Source organism: Lepisma saccharinum, chromosome 10, assembly GCF_977018435.1.
Source record: "Lepisma saccharinum chromosome 10, izLepSacc3.1, whole genome shotgun sequence".
NCBI lineage: Eukaryota > Metazoa > Arthropoda > Insecta > Zygentoma > Lepismatidae > Lepisma > Lepisma saccharinum.
The window spans coordinates 37,584,373-37,597,905 of NC_139238.1; the positions used below are offsets into that span (position 1 = coordinate 37,584,373).

Sequence of the window (13,533 nt, forward strand, 5' to 3'; positions counted from 1 at the left end):
ATTGTACAAAAATCGCACAGTATCAAAAGAGTGTGAACATTTTATTTTATATATATTTTTATTCTTTTTAGGTACGTAGTATATTTTCTTGTTCAAGTCTCAAAAACCAGTGTGTCTGAGAACAATGAAACAACCTCTAACCTGTTGGACATTTGGACTACATTGCATATGCGTAAAGCAAATAAGTTTCGATTGGAAAAGGGATTATGTCCAAGCTCGACTTAATATGTCGAGTGGAGTCGCTTAATAATATTTTTATTTTGGGAGCAATAATGCATTAATCATACCTACATGTAAAGTAATGAATACTTGTCCGCCCCTGGCGGCCTTCTCCCTGCAACTGTGTTATTATTGACACTTTCAGTCAGTCATTTAGTTAAGGTGAATTATGGATTAAGCTTAAGCCAACCCCAAATATCCTCAATCACCCTAGAAATTAAGGTTATTAATTTTTCTATTTGTCAAGTACTAACCGTACATTATTAAATTAATGGGGAACTAGATGCGCGCGCGCACATACACACACACACACACACACTCACAGAAAGGCCCGTAGCCAAAATTTTATTTCGGAGAAAGGGGGGTATATCCCTTATCAGCACGGGCGTCGCCAGAAATATTTGTAGAGGGGTTCACACCATTGATAAAGCTTGATTAGTACAAATAATAATGACAACAATTATTATTGTTTTTGATGATTTGCTTTATTTTACTCCGTTTTTGTGCCATTTTGGTTAATTGCGAAGATGGGAATGAGTGATGATATCATGAAATTGATGAATGGACACTCAAAAACATCCATGCCAAGGCCGGGATTCGAACCCGGGACCCCTGGCGTCGTAGCGTGATATTTTCACCACTCCGCCACGGGGACCAGCTATAATTATTGTTTTTACAATAATATCTATTATAAGTTATTAAAAATGTACCAATTTCAATCCAAATTTATTGTTATTATTGCATAAATGGAGAGACGTGCTACTCGATCCACCGTATCAGTGAATATCTAACACAATTGTTGTCCATTATTTTTCTTATATTTTGTACAGTTAGTGTACTGAAAATCATAGTTTTGTATTTTGTTATTAAATTTTACACAATCGTTCAAAAAAGGCTTTAACAGTTAGTAATAAATTTTGCTCATAAAGTTTATATTCTGTGACCTCTCACAAAGAAAACTATAAGTTTTGGAAGCTGTGGATCCATTTATTCGTTGAATTTATTAAATGGTAGAATATAAAAATATAACCTGGTTCTGCTATTATAGACTAAAAACTTATTTCGATGTAATGCAGTTTTTACTGTGGTTATAACTTTATTGCTGTTATTAATAACAAAAATAACATTTAAAATAGTTATTTGTAGGATTTCGAGGTGTTTTCAGTCCCCTTAGCCCCCCCCCCCCCCCACCCGGCTACGTGCCTGCTTACAGAGACTACACACTGACCACACTCTTGGAAACCATAAGAAACCCTTAGCCCCATCACGAAATTAAAACTGCTTGCAAGTACAGTGAGCTGCACAAGTATTGCTCTGCAAAGTGTCCATGACTATTTTAATTAGTTTTCGAGTTGCATCCCACGTGTTTCTAAAGAGTTTTTCTTATGTATACTGGTGCAGAGGTAGTTAGCAACTTGTTTGGAGTGTTGCTTCAATCCTTGAAGCTCTCATTGCTTAAAACAAAGGGCATAAACACGATGATGGACAATTTGCTTGGTGATCATTATGCACGCCATTCTACAGCATGCAGTCAGAATTTCACTTTTGTGCTTCAGAAATGAAGTCGAGATTAAAGCAGCGCTGTCAGAGAACGATAAGCTTTGGAAGTCAGCGAACTTATCTGTACTGTATCTCGTACATCTCTGGAGCGAACGAAAACAAGTCTCGGCGAAAGTAGTGACGCGAGACGGCTCCACCAATGAACAAACGAGGGGCAACGGAATTACTTGCAGGGGTGAAAGCGAATGCAGCCCTCGCAACAGCGTCTATTGCTTCGCACTTGATCGCCCCCCCCCCCCTTCCCTTCTCTGTCGCTATGTTCGACCTTGCTCCGCTGATTCCGGGAATAGAGTATATACACCTTTGAAGACTAACTAATATCAGTCGAATAGCTATAGCGCCGTCCAACGATTAAGATGGCTCGGTTGAACTTTGGTCGACGCGAGAGTAGCTGATCTCGAAATGTCCTCTCCTTTCAAGAAACCGCTATACTATTTCAAAATTTGAAGAATTACATATGCTTAGAATTCAATAGACTTACGCAGCCACGAAACTGTTTAGAATATCTAAGCAACGGCGAAAGGAAACCACTAGGGCTGAGCCGATAGCGAAGCCGATGTATCGTTACCGGCCGATATCAGTGATATCGATATCGAAACGTATCGGTTGGAATTCATCTGCCGATACCAGCCGATACTTTTCCGGCGTATAATTATCCTGGAATTTATGCAAAATTCAAACTTTCTTTTTATTTTGCACCAATTTTGAACAAAACTATATATTTTGTGATTGCATAATATATATTTTAATATTCTTGAATATTCTAAACCAAATTTCTTGGTAAATTGATGCATATAATTGGAGAAGAATATTTACAGTATCGGCTCAGTCCTACAAACCTGGTGCTACTATATCCCCGGAAACTATGGAGTTCCAGACATGAGTACGCCGTCTGCTACGATATGTTCTGCTCTGGTCATCCTCAACTATATTTACAAAACAAACCGGTAACCTTGAACATTGACAACAGGAGACTAACATAGCGGAAGGAGGTGAAACAGTGACTTCACGGCCGCTGGCATTTTCGTTTTGATTTTTCTCTTTTCGCCCGTTGGCCGCACCCAAGACATTAGCCCGCTTCTTGTGCCGATTCACAAGGACTTTCTCGATGTAACCGTTAGGTAAATAAGTTCGCGTGGTCAGTGAACTTGGAAAAAAGAAAAACGGGTTACACCACGATGATGCAATCTCTTAACTAACTACTCATTCAACTGCAGCAGCTGAGAAGGAAAACGTGATATTTTTACGTACGAATTTTTTTACTTTGCTTTGAACTTCTCGTATTCCTGTGACCCAGGTCAGCTTGTAGTTCTGATTCAGACCAGAAAGCATAGGCGTGCGCACGGGGGGGCAGGGGGGCAAATGCCCCCCGCCTAATCATGGACATCCGCCGACTTTTTCCGCTAAGGGACAAGCAAGGTATTTTTTCATGGGGCATATTACCCCGATAATAGTGTGCCCCCCTCAAAAAACACGTCTTTAATTTGAAATTATCGCATTCCAGCATCCCCATTATAATAATTAATGTCAATTATTATGACTGAAATCAAATTATACGTGTGAAAATATACTTTTAAATTGACATTCCGTTTCTAAGGGTTGATGTGGCCATTCTTGGCCTCCTTCCAGACGTCATGTCTATATTATTATATTTTCATCTAGAAATTTAGGATAGAGGAAACTTATCGTCGTTATTAAACGATAGTATACTCTTAAAGAAAATGAAGTATTTTCAAGCCAATGAAAGTCAAAGCAACTACGGGAGAAGGGGGTGCAGTGGCGCAACCGCAGGGTGCATTGGCCCATATCCTTGGACGGAAATCAATTTTATGGGCGGCAAACATGGAAGTAAATTGAACAAGACTAGCAGAATCTAAGAGTACAAAGGATACTGAAGATGGAATTAGTTTTCACGTCTTTCTTGCATTATTTCTTCCAGACGGCCAAATTTTATACACATAAAGATACGTTAAATGCATGAACAATTGTTTGGAGGAAAAGGAGCGCGCACATTTGGGAGACAATTTATATGAATTTTGTTGTTGGTTTGTTATGTGACGGATGAATTGATTATGTGTGTATGTGTATAAATACACACATCCATCAATGCAATAAAACTTAAACAGTGAGATAAAATTAGGTTTTTCTGTCCCGACTCCCGACTGAACTTTAATCAAGGCTTTTGCCCCCCCCCCCCAATCAGAGGGTCTGCGCACGCCTATGCCAGAAAGTGTAGTTTACAATAATAATTGTACTTTGTTTTGGGAAAGAGATGGATAAAGCACGAAAACTGATTGTCCAGGCATGAATGCAAGGCGATTTCTTGATCACAGATTAAACAGTGATTGCTTTTTGCCAATCACAGGTAGCCTACTAAAAAAAAAAGATTTTATGTGACATCCGTGATTTTTCACACATTGTGTAACAGGAACGAGTAGACTTACAAGTACAGTCATTTCTATTCTTCCACTTCAACCATGTTTATATATAAATTTTAGTATATGAAACTTAACAAAAATTTAAACCATTACATAAAAGGGAAATATTGAAAACAAAGAGAGAAAAATATGCAATGTACGAATGGGATGAATGATGAAGTAACTGAGTGAACGTCACAAAGAAATATCTCAAATAAGAAACTGGGACCTTAGCTTCGTTACCCACTTACACATACACTCCACGCTACTTGCCAATTAAATTTGAGCAAATCACCAATACCGGTTTTTTTCCATTAGCGCAGTGGTGATTGTTCTATTACCTCGACCCAAAATTCATTTTAAAAAACCGTTAAATTTCTTGTATCGGACAAACGGCTGAAATTTGCTAGTTCATTTAATTTGAATATTCGTACTTACGTATTCTGCATTGAGAAACATTGTTGAAGGTGGCATTTCGCTTATTTCACGGAAATAAGCTCTATTTGCGACATATCGAGTACTAAGTTTTCTTCGTTTCTTTTTGCCTTCGGTAACACGCAAAATGGCGGTCACAGTTTCACTACCGTACTCGGCATGCAGTGTTTCCACCCCACTGCACCCAAAAATACCTACGTAGCCTCACAAACCATTGACGCATAGCCCCACGAACCATTCATACATAGCCCACGAACCATTTCCGGTAAGGTTAGGTTAGGTAGGGTCACGTATAGGATACATTAGTTAAAAACTGGTTTCGAAAAAAATATGCGTAGCCCCACATAGCATTCTCGCATAGCTCCACGGACCATTGACACATAGCCCACACAAACCATTTGCGGAAACGTACCTTCTTCAGTTACAAAAACACGTGTTTGGAAACACTGACCTGGATTATGTCATCGCACACAGGCTACATCCATCTGGAAGTAAATGGATGCAAGAGCTTTCGTGCATCGGTCACACATTTATTTCGAAAAATAGATGATTTACCGGCAAATTTCAATGAAAGATGCGAGAAAACACTTCCCCAAACTTCCACAAGTATAAAGAAACTGCATTCGGTAAGTAATTTTTCCTGTAAATTTGAAGAAATCCGTTTGTCCGATACGAGAAATTTACCAAAAAAGCTAATTGAATTACAGGATATCGTGGAACATTGACAAAGTTAATTATGAGAAAATGTGAAAAATGAGGATCTACGTTCTTCTTTCTCCTATTCTCTCATTCTTATTTGAGTTCTAATCGTTTTATTTTCCTTCCTCGAACTCCTTTTAGGCAGCTTCCAGCCCGAAGTGACAAGCGACAGGCAACACAACCTTTCGAACCCCAAGCGGCACGACATCTTGCATTTTGTCGCTTGTCACTTCGGTGTGAAGTCCCCAAGATGCTTGTCGCTTTGGTCTGAAAGCTCTCACCATCAGTCTGTATAAATACATTCATTACGAATGCGCAACCACCAGACCGAGGCGACAATATACATGACATTGAGCAAACGACCCAGTTCGAGCGGCACGTGTAGATTGTCGTGTTGCTTTGGTACGAAATGATGCATTCATTTCTGAAGGTTCGTTTCCAAGCTACACTTGTCGCTTGAGTCTCAAAGCTTCCTTATCCTTCATTCACAGCACACCACCATTAACTTGAAAACACATAATCGTGATATGAGTCACACGAACTAATCATTGACACATGATGTCGACAGTTTACCTGATTTAAACTGTATGCAAGTAAGCATTGTTTGTTGTCATAGTCGATTTTAGTGATCATTCATGTTAACCAACAGAACACATTATAGTCCAGTCAAACTAGGCTTTGAACCAAACATTTGAAAAACAAAACGGAGATAAGCGAGAAATATTAAGGACGCTTTGCGAAATGTTGCCAAGAAAATCCCCACACACAAAACCAGATGCGAATTCTTCGTCATTAAAAAAAATAATCAAAAATTATTCATATCATCAAATCTACTGACTTACGTACATGAGTTTACGTCGTCGATTGTAGCTCTTGGTTTGAGTTTTAAAAAATGCTAAGAATTACATTATAGCTGTAAATAGTGTTTTTGTGTGACTTTGAAATTACATTATCTATCTATGATGTGGAATTCTTGACTTTTTGTTCTTGAGAGTGGAAAAGTCATAAATAAAGTCATACAGTGTAAAAATTATTTTAGACACGACATGTTATAGTAAAGAAAATGTGTTACGTGGCACTAATGATTGTCTAATTAATCCTGTCTACAGTCCACACCTGGTCTCAACTTGTCAGGCAGCCAATTTCTTTTCGTTTCGTTGCGATTCTTTTTGTACAATGATGCACCAATAATAAATTTACTGGCAAACTATTTTCCCTCAATTTTGTGCATCTCTTCATTGAACGCAGCCCTGGCCCAAAACCATGGTAACGGTTGAAGTTTTTGCGTGCGATGACGTGCAACCGGCCAAGTGAATGCATCACTTCAATGTGAAGTCACGTGAAATGACAAAACGACAGTGTTGCAGTATGCAGATATTAAACACCAGAACAAGAACAATGTCTAGATGAGGATGTGTACTACAGGCTATGGAAAAGGAGATGCGATAACCACTAACGCCGTCAAACGGTTGGGCGGGAACTTTACGTCACATACCATGAAGAAGTAATAGGATCTGAGTTGATTATGTCCTTTGCGATTAGTCCACTCAGAATTAGTTCACTTCATCAAATGATTTACTAAATCTCATCAATTTACATTGTCGAATTCATTATTTGAGATTTTTTTTGGTTTAGGTACAACATCTTCACCGAAGAGAAAATTATGCTCATTTCTTTGTTTACCTTGACCCTGTACATCCAGGGTCAAGGAAGTCAGTAATAAGGTGTGTTATATACAGTGTACGTACAACTATAGATTGAATTGTATCTTCTCCAAATATGATGTATAAAGAAACAAACTGCCGGAGAACTAAGTGAGGTGAGTGTACAAATTTATATTACTATTATAGTGGAACCACAAGCAAAGAAACCTGCGCAGACTCGCGACTCCTGTGCACCGTACTCCAGTGCGGAGGGGAGGGGGAGAGTGGAGCATGCTCTCTTATAGTCCGAGTTGAACGGAAGAGGAGGAAGGTTCTTTTTCTTGTGGTCGCTCTTGTAAGTAAGGGGAACTGTGATTGGCCATTCATCTATTTTATCACTTCTTCATAATCTCAATTGACTTAAATGGCCGGAAGAGCAAAGTAAATTTATCAAATATAAATACAAACACGTACCGTTTAATAAATAACCAAAATGGAATGAAAAGTTAGCAGTTTGTATTTTTATTGCTTTATGTGAATATGTAGGGAAAAAGCGAGAGAGAATTGTACACCAATGGCAAAGAAATGGTAGGCGAAGTATTTACCAGGATTATACTCCCTACATTCCTGCTCATAATAAGGAGTCGAAGGTATCTTGCTTAAGGATCTTTCTTCGATGTAAACCTAAAAGTTGACTTTTCAGATTACGTACATAATCTTCTGGGCAGAAATGCGCACTGCAGATTCTAGCATTAGCATGATTCACGTTAGCGTTTCCACACGAATCCAAAGCTCGGTGACCGAAGAATCCTTTTGAAAAACGTATATAACGTATATATTATGTTCAACGTACTTGGAAGATGTATCTTGTGCTGAACTAAAATAAATAATAATAATAACAAGTAGTGTGCGGTATCTCGGAAAGTCGGGACCGGGATAGGAAAGAAAAATTCCGTCCCTATCACGACTTCAGCAAATGACTTCCCTAAATTTCTGGATCCCGAGCAGTCGGGAAATACCGAATGGTCATTTTAAAACGGTATTAATTATTGACGTTTTCTACATTGCAAGTGTCTGGAACTTATCGGAAATTGTTAGTTTTCATTCCAGAAATGCAAAGAAAATCACTTAAGGTGAAAATGAGAATTTGAGATTTCCCGACTAGTCGAGAAATTGCGAATATTTCCCGTCCCGAATGTCGGGATTTAAAAAAAAATCCCGTTCCGATCAAAAATATTCTGTCCCGCATAACAATAAGTACCTATCTATATTTATTTTCAATTTGTCTGAAGCCACAAAATGTACTCGATTTCGTGTGTTCAGTTTCTGGCATGGTTTCCTATCTGCATAGTGCAACACTAGCGCATAGATTTGGAATTCATTTCATGGATAAATTCACCTCTTACCGTCGTTTCGTCATTACGAGTAAACAACGGATTGGCCCAACCTATACTTCTAATAACCTTGATTGAACGTACACCCAACGCCGAAAGAAACAGTAGGCGAATTGTCCACCACCATTTTCATTCGGTCTGAATTACACATTGTTATAACAATGAATTGAAATAGACTTCAATAAGCAGAGAACAATGTCTGCCTTGAACCAACATAGTTTCATTCCTTAAAACAACACAGGACGTAGAATAAAAAAGTAATTAAAATAGCGGTGGACAATTTGCTTACCATTATCTTTGCCGTTGACTGTACTAGAACACTAACAGGGTAATTCTGATAGTAAATTGTTTCTTCACAGAGAACTGTAAATTTACGACAGGAGTTTGATATTATTGTGAAACTGCTCATTCATACTAAATGACTTTCCACCATTAAAATATTCTCTTATGCAAAAAATTTTGCAGTACGAAAATCGCAAATTATATACCGTATCTTTAAGAAAGAACTGTGTATGATGACGTAAGAATCTCTCCAAAAATGACACCTGTTTAGAGGGTTTTTTACTATTACTTAAAGCAGCATTAACTTACCACTTTCTAGATTTGAAATTCAGAACAAAAGTGTAGCTTTTATCATCAAATACACATACGACATTTTGATCTAAAAACTTCCATTGTACTGATCGAGTTTCTCAGAAATTGTCTCGAGTTTACAAGTAACTAACTAACTTATCTGTTTGATTTCCCTTCTACTTATAAGTCATTAATGAATTCATTCCCAGCTCTTGTGATCATAAAATTACACACTTAAGTACATTAGTATGTCAGAGAAGCTTATGTAACAATCAGCCAACCATAAAGATTCAAAGCAGGTGGGAAGAATAAACAGATCGTTAAAAACCAATAAAAGTAAAGAACTTTTTTTTCTATCAAAGGGTTCGAAAAGAACAAAGTATATTCAGCAGGTGAAAAAAGTCGACTTTTATCTATTGCTATACGCTCGCCATGTTTACGTTATCTTCCGGGTAAACCTTGCTCTGAAAAAAAAAAGTGCTATCAGATTTTGATGCTTGATCAGAAATGACAATTAGGCCTGAAAAAATAACTAAGCGTATATTTGGGAACAGGAATCTAATGCTCTAACACCTGGACATTGAGTGGTGCGTTCAAAATGTCCTCGCTGCGAGGCAGCGGAAGAGTCAACGGTTCATGCAACTCAGCAATGTGAACTAATCAGGTCATTGTCAGTGGGAATGGTGTTTTTGAGCCGTGTTTTGTTCCTGGTTGCGTCATAAACACAGGCTAATCTAAATGTGAAAAGGAGGGGATAAAAAGTGACGATCGGAATGGCGAGTCGTCCGGAAGCATGCTGGCGATTGCGATAAGAGAGAATGCATCAACTTTCCCCTCCGAATTCAGTGAAACTGGCCATAAATAAAAGCTTCTTTCGGTTTTTTCTCCCTATTGGAACTCGAGTCAAAGTAACAAACTTCGCGTTACATCGAACAACGATGAATGAGCGGTCGTTGATAAACATTGCTGTCTGGAGTCATATAACGTTTACCGTTTCCGATTCCAGTAATAATAATAATAATAAAAAAACTTCGTTAGTCAACCGGAGGTTGCGAAATAACCAAATTAGGGCTTGTAGAGTGCGACGCATACATATTACCATTTGTAATTGTTCATCGTCATGTTCATTCAATTTAATCTAGTTCGGGCAAGAACTGAAACAAAACACAATCGAAGAAGTTGACAACTTTTCAATACAATTTCATTCCTTAAAAGAACGTGGTGCAGTGGGGTCCATGAGTATTACCCTGCAAATTGTCCATGACTATTTTCATTATTTTTTTTCTTACATCCTATTGATTTTTATGTATGCTGCTGCAGAATTTGTAAACAGCTTGTTTTAATTCTTAAAGCTATTATTGGGTCAAATAAAGTGCACGAACATGTCGATGGAAATTTGTACCGTAATATTCATGGATCCTACTGTACATGGGGAGAAAAATGAACGGAAATAGTAATGGACAATTTGCCTGGTCATGTTAGTGCATCCTAGTATACTATTTTTTTCTAGTTATATACAATGCATAGACAGTAAAATATAATAATTTGTGTATAAATGTGTTAAAATCTGATATCTTCCTCATTCCGATGCCATTTGCAATGGGATCTAACTTATGTATTTATTATTCTTTATAATCACACACACATTATAAAAAAATAGTGCCCAAGACAAAAACATGTCACAGGGAACAAGCAGGTTCCAATAATTTGTTTTCCATTTTAAGAACAGCAGCCGAATTTTAAAATTGTCAGTTGACATGGCTCCTATGTGGTGACAGTACAATTGTCCCAGAACTAAGTACCTTTTCGACTGCAGCACTGGTGGGAATGCCAGTATTGTACTTTATAAAGAGTTTCTTCAGATTCTGGAGAGGGTCCAGAATGGAGTGATGATGTACTGTTTCTGTTTGCATTCAGAAACCCCTCCAATTTGTCTTCAAAAGCGTGCATGTTCTAAATTTAGCCTGCGAGAAAGCATTTCTTCTTTGCCTTCGGCGATTTCACGAGAATTCTTTCACCTTAGCATCCATAGAAGACATATAGTTGGAAACAAGGTTGCCAAATTTAGTTCCGCTACGGTGCAAATTTTCATTTTAAACAATCAAACTTCCCTGTTGATAAAATTAGGAAAAAGTAACTTTGTTGAAGTTACAGCTAATTACTTTTACAAGTAACTAGTGTTACAGAAAATTCCAAAGAAGTAACTGTTGCTTGTAGCTGCCTCACAAGTAACTAGTTACTTCTAAACACTGGCACAAACAAATGACGCTACTGCCAAATACATGGGCGCCATAGGTAGAATGATGCTGTTAATTTAGTAACATAGCTATCCCTAGCTTTACAAATTCTCTAGTCATCTACTGGCAACACTTGGAAAGAAAACCCAGATTTTTCACTTTATCAATGAATATAATTGTTAATCCAAGAATAGCCTACAGGAATTCCCGATGGACCGATCCTTCTAGGAATTTGTCCTCCGGCAGTTGGTTCCCTCTTCGCTGGTAACATCTCTAAAGAAAGGCAGTACACCTTGGGAAAGAACGGAGAAAACAGGAATTAATACCACAACTGATTAGTAAATGTAATCAAAGGGTCCTTCAGCTATTCATTGATTTCAAAAAAGCATATGATTAAGTCAAAAGAGATAAATTATATAATATATTAGTCGAATTTGGAATACCTAAGAAGCTTGTTAATATGATAAAAGTATGCACCAGTGAAACAAAGTAAAATTCGTGTGGGTATTAATGTGCTGACAAATTTAGAATTCATGATGGGTTAAAACAAGGAGATGTATTATCTCCATTGCTCTTTAATTTTGCCTTAGAATATGCTGTTAGGAAGGTAAAAGAAACTAACGAAGGATTAAAATTAAACGGTGTGACTCAGTTCTTAGCATATGCAGATGATGTAGACTTATTAAGGGATGATACAAGGTAACCAAAAAAGTTCTTGCCGTTCTAGAGCAGTGATAAACAAAGAGCAATACAGTGGACGGTACGTACATTTAGGTTTCGTAGTAATCTCCATCAGCATCCAATATCTTTTGCCAACGTTCCTGCAGCTGCACATTACCCTGGTGATAAAACTCGGCTGGCTTGGATGCAAAGAAGTCCGTGAGTGCGTTCCGCAGGTTTCCCTCATTTGCGAAGGATCTCCCATGGAGGTGGTTGTGCAGGGAATAAAACAGGTGGTAATCTGTTGGTGCAAGGTCCGGTGAATATGGTGGATGGCACAGTGTCTCCCAGCCAAGTTGCTGAAGGGTCTCGCGGGTCCTCTTTGCCACACGTGGCTTGGCATTGTCGTGCAGGAACAGCACACCCTTGCGATTCACCAATGCCGACTCCTTCTGCCGCAATGCACGGTGCACCCTTTGCAACTGCTGAGAGTAGAGGTCAGCAGTGATGGTCTGACCAGGTGGAAGGAGCTCGTAATACACCACTTGCCGACAATTCCACCATACAGAGAGCATAACCTTTCGTGGGTGCAGAGGTGGTCTTGAGGTGTGAGGAACAAGGTCACGTGGCGACAACCAATGTCTGGTACGCTTGGGAGTGTCATAGAGGACCCACTTTTCGTCATCAGTGAGCAAGCGATCAAATATGGGTGTGTTCAGGTGCCGAGTGAGCAAAGGACAAACAGGCTGTCACTCGTTGTTCCTTGTTGGCTGCCGACAATGTGTGGGGTACCCACATGCTTAACTTGTATGACTTCCCTATCCCATGCATGTGTAGTCTGACTGTTTCAGCGGAAACATGGAACCTTTCTGCAAGTTCATCACACGTTAGACCACTGTCCTCCTCGATGGCTGCTTTCAGGGCCTTGTCATCCAACACATGTGGTTGTCCACTGCGAGCTTCATCGGAAAGGCTCGCATCTACCGAACGGAATTTATGGAACCAATGCCTGGCAGTGCGTTCGTTCACGGCATTCTCCCCGAATGCATGCCTGGCAAATGCGGCGACTTGATGCGGCAGCTGACAGGTTCACTTTAAAGTCATACAACAAACACACGCGAACAAGCTGCTTAGATACCTCCATTTCTCTTCGACACTGGACGAGCTGTGACTGCTGTGTGTGCGCAACGTGCCTGTATTACTGACAGTCGATGGTCAGACTAACTCCCGATCGCTTGGCAGGCACGTGCGTCATTTCGTTCCCTCTCTGTGAGCGCATGATTAATGGGACGTCAAAAACGGCAAGAACTTTTTTGGTTACCTTTTATAAATACAATTAAGAATAATGCTAAAATATTTTTCAAAGCAGCTAAAGAGATAGGTTTGGAAGTTAGCAATGAGAAAACTAAATATATGCTTACAGGCCGAAACCAAGTGTTAGGTAATAATCAAAATCTAATTATTGATAACAACTCGTTTGAACCAGTTTTCAAATTTAAGTACTTAGGAGTAATACTAACAAATGAAAATGATATTAAAGAGGAAATAAAAAGCAGGTTTAATTCAGGAAATGCATGTTACTTTTCTCTTCATAAACTTTTGCCTTCTCGCTTAATATCTAAGAAACTAAAAGTTAAAATATACAAAACCGTAATTTTGCCTGTCTTATTATATGGATGCGAAACTTAGTCTCTTA

At 38.7% G+C, this 13,533-nt stretch overlaps 1 protein-coding gene and 1 long non-coding RNA gene across 5 annotated transcripts in view; one reads left to right on the forward strand and one right to left on the reverse strand.

Moving 5' to 3' along the window:
• LOC145993868 (uncharacterized) overlaps positions 1-13,533 on the forward strand; it is a 202,108-nt gene that overhangs the window by 44,961 nt on the left and 143,614 nt on the right. The gene's annotated exons all lie outside the window — the stretch shown is intronic.
• The window catches only part of LOC145993869 (uncharacterized), a 99,290-nt gene continuing 97,087 nt past the window's right edge, over positions 11,331-13,533 (reverse strand). For all 3 annotated transcript variants that reach the window (XR_014442301.1, XR_014442302.1, XR_014442303.1), the window contains one exon: positions 11,331-11,469. This is a non-coding gene — a long non-coding RNA (uncharacterized LOC145993869). The remainder of the gene's footprint in view (positions 11,470-13,533) is intronic.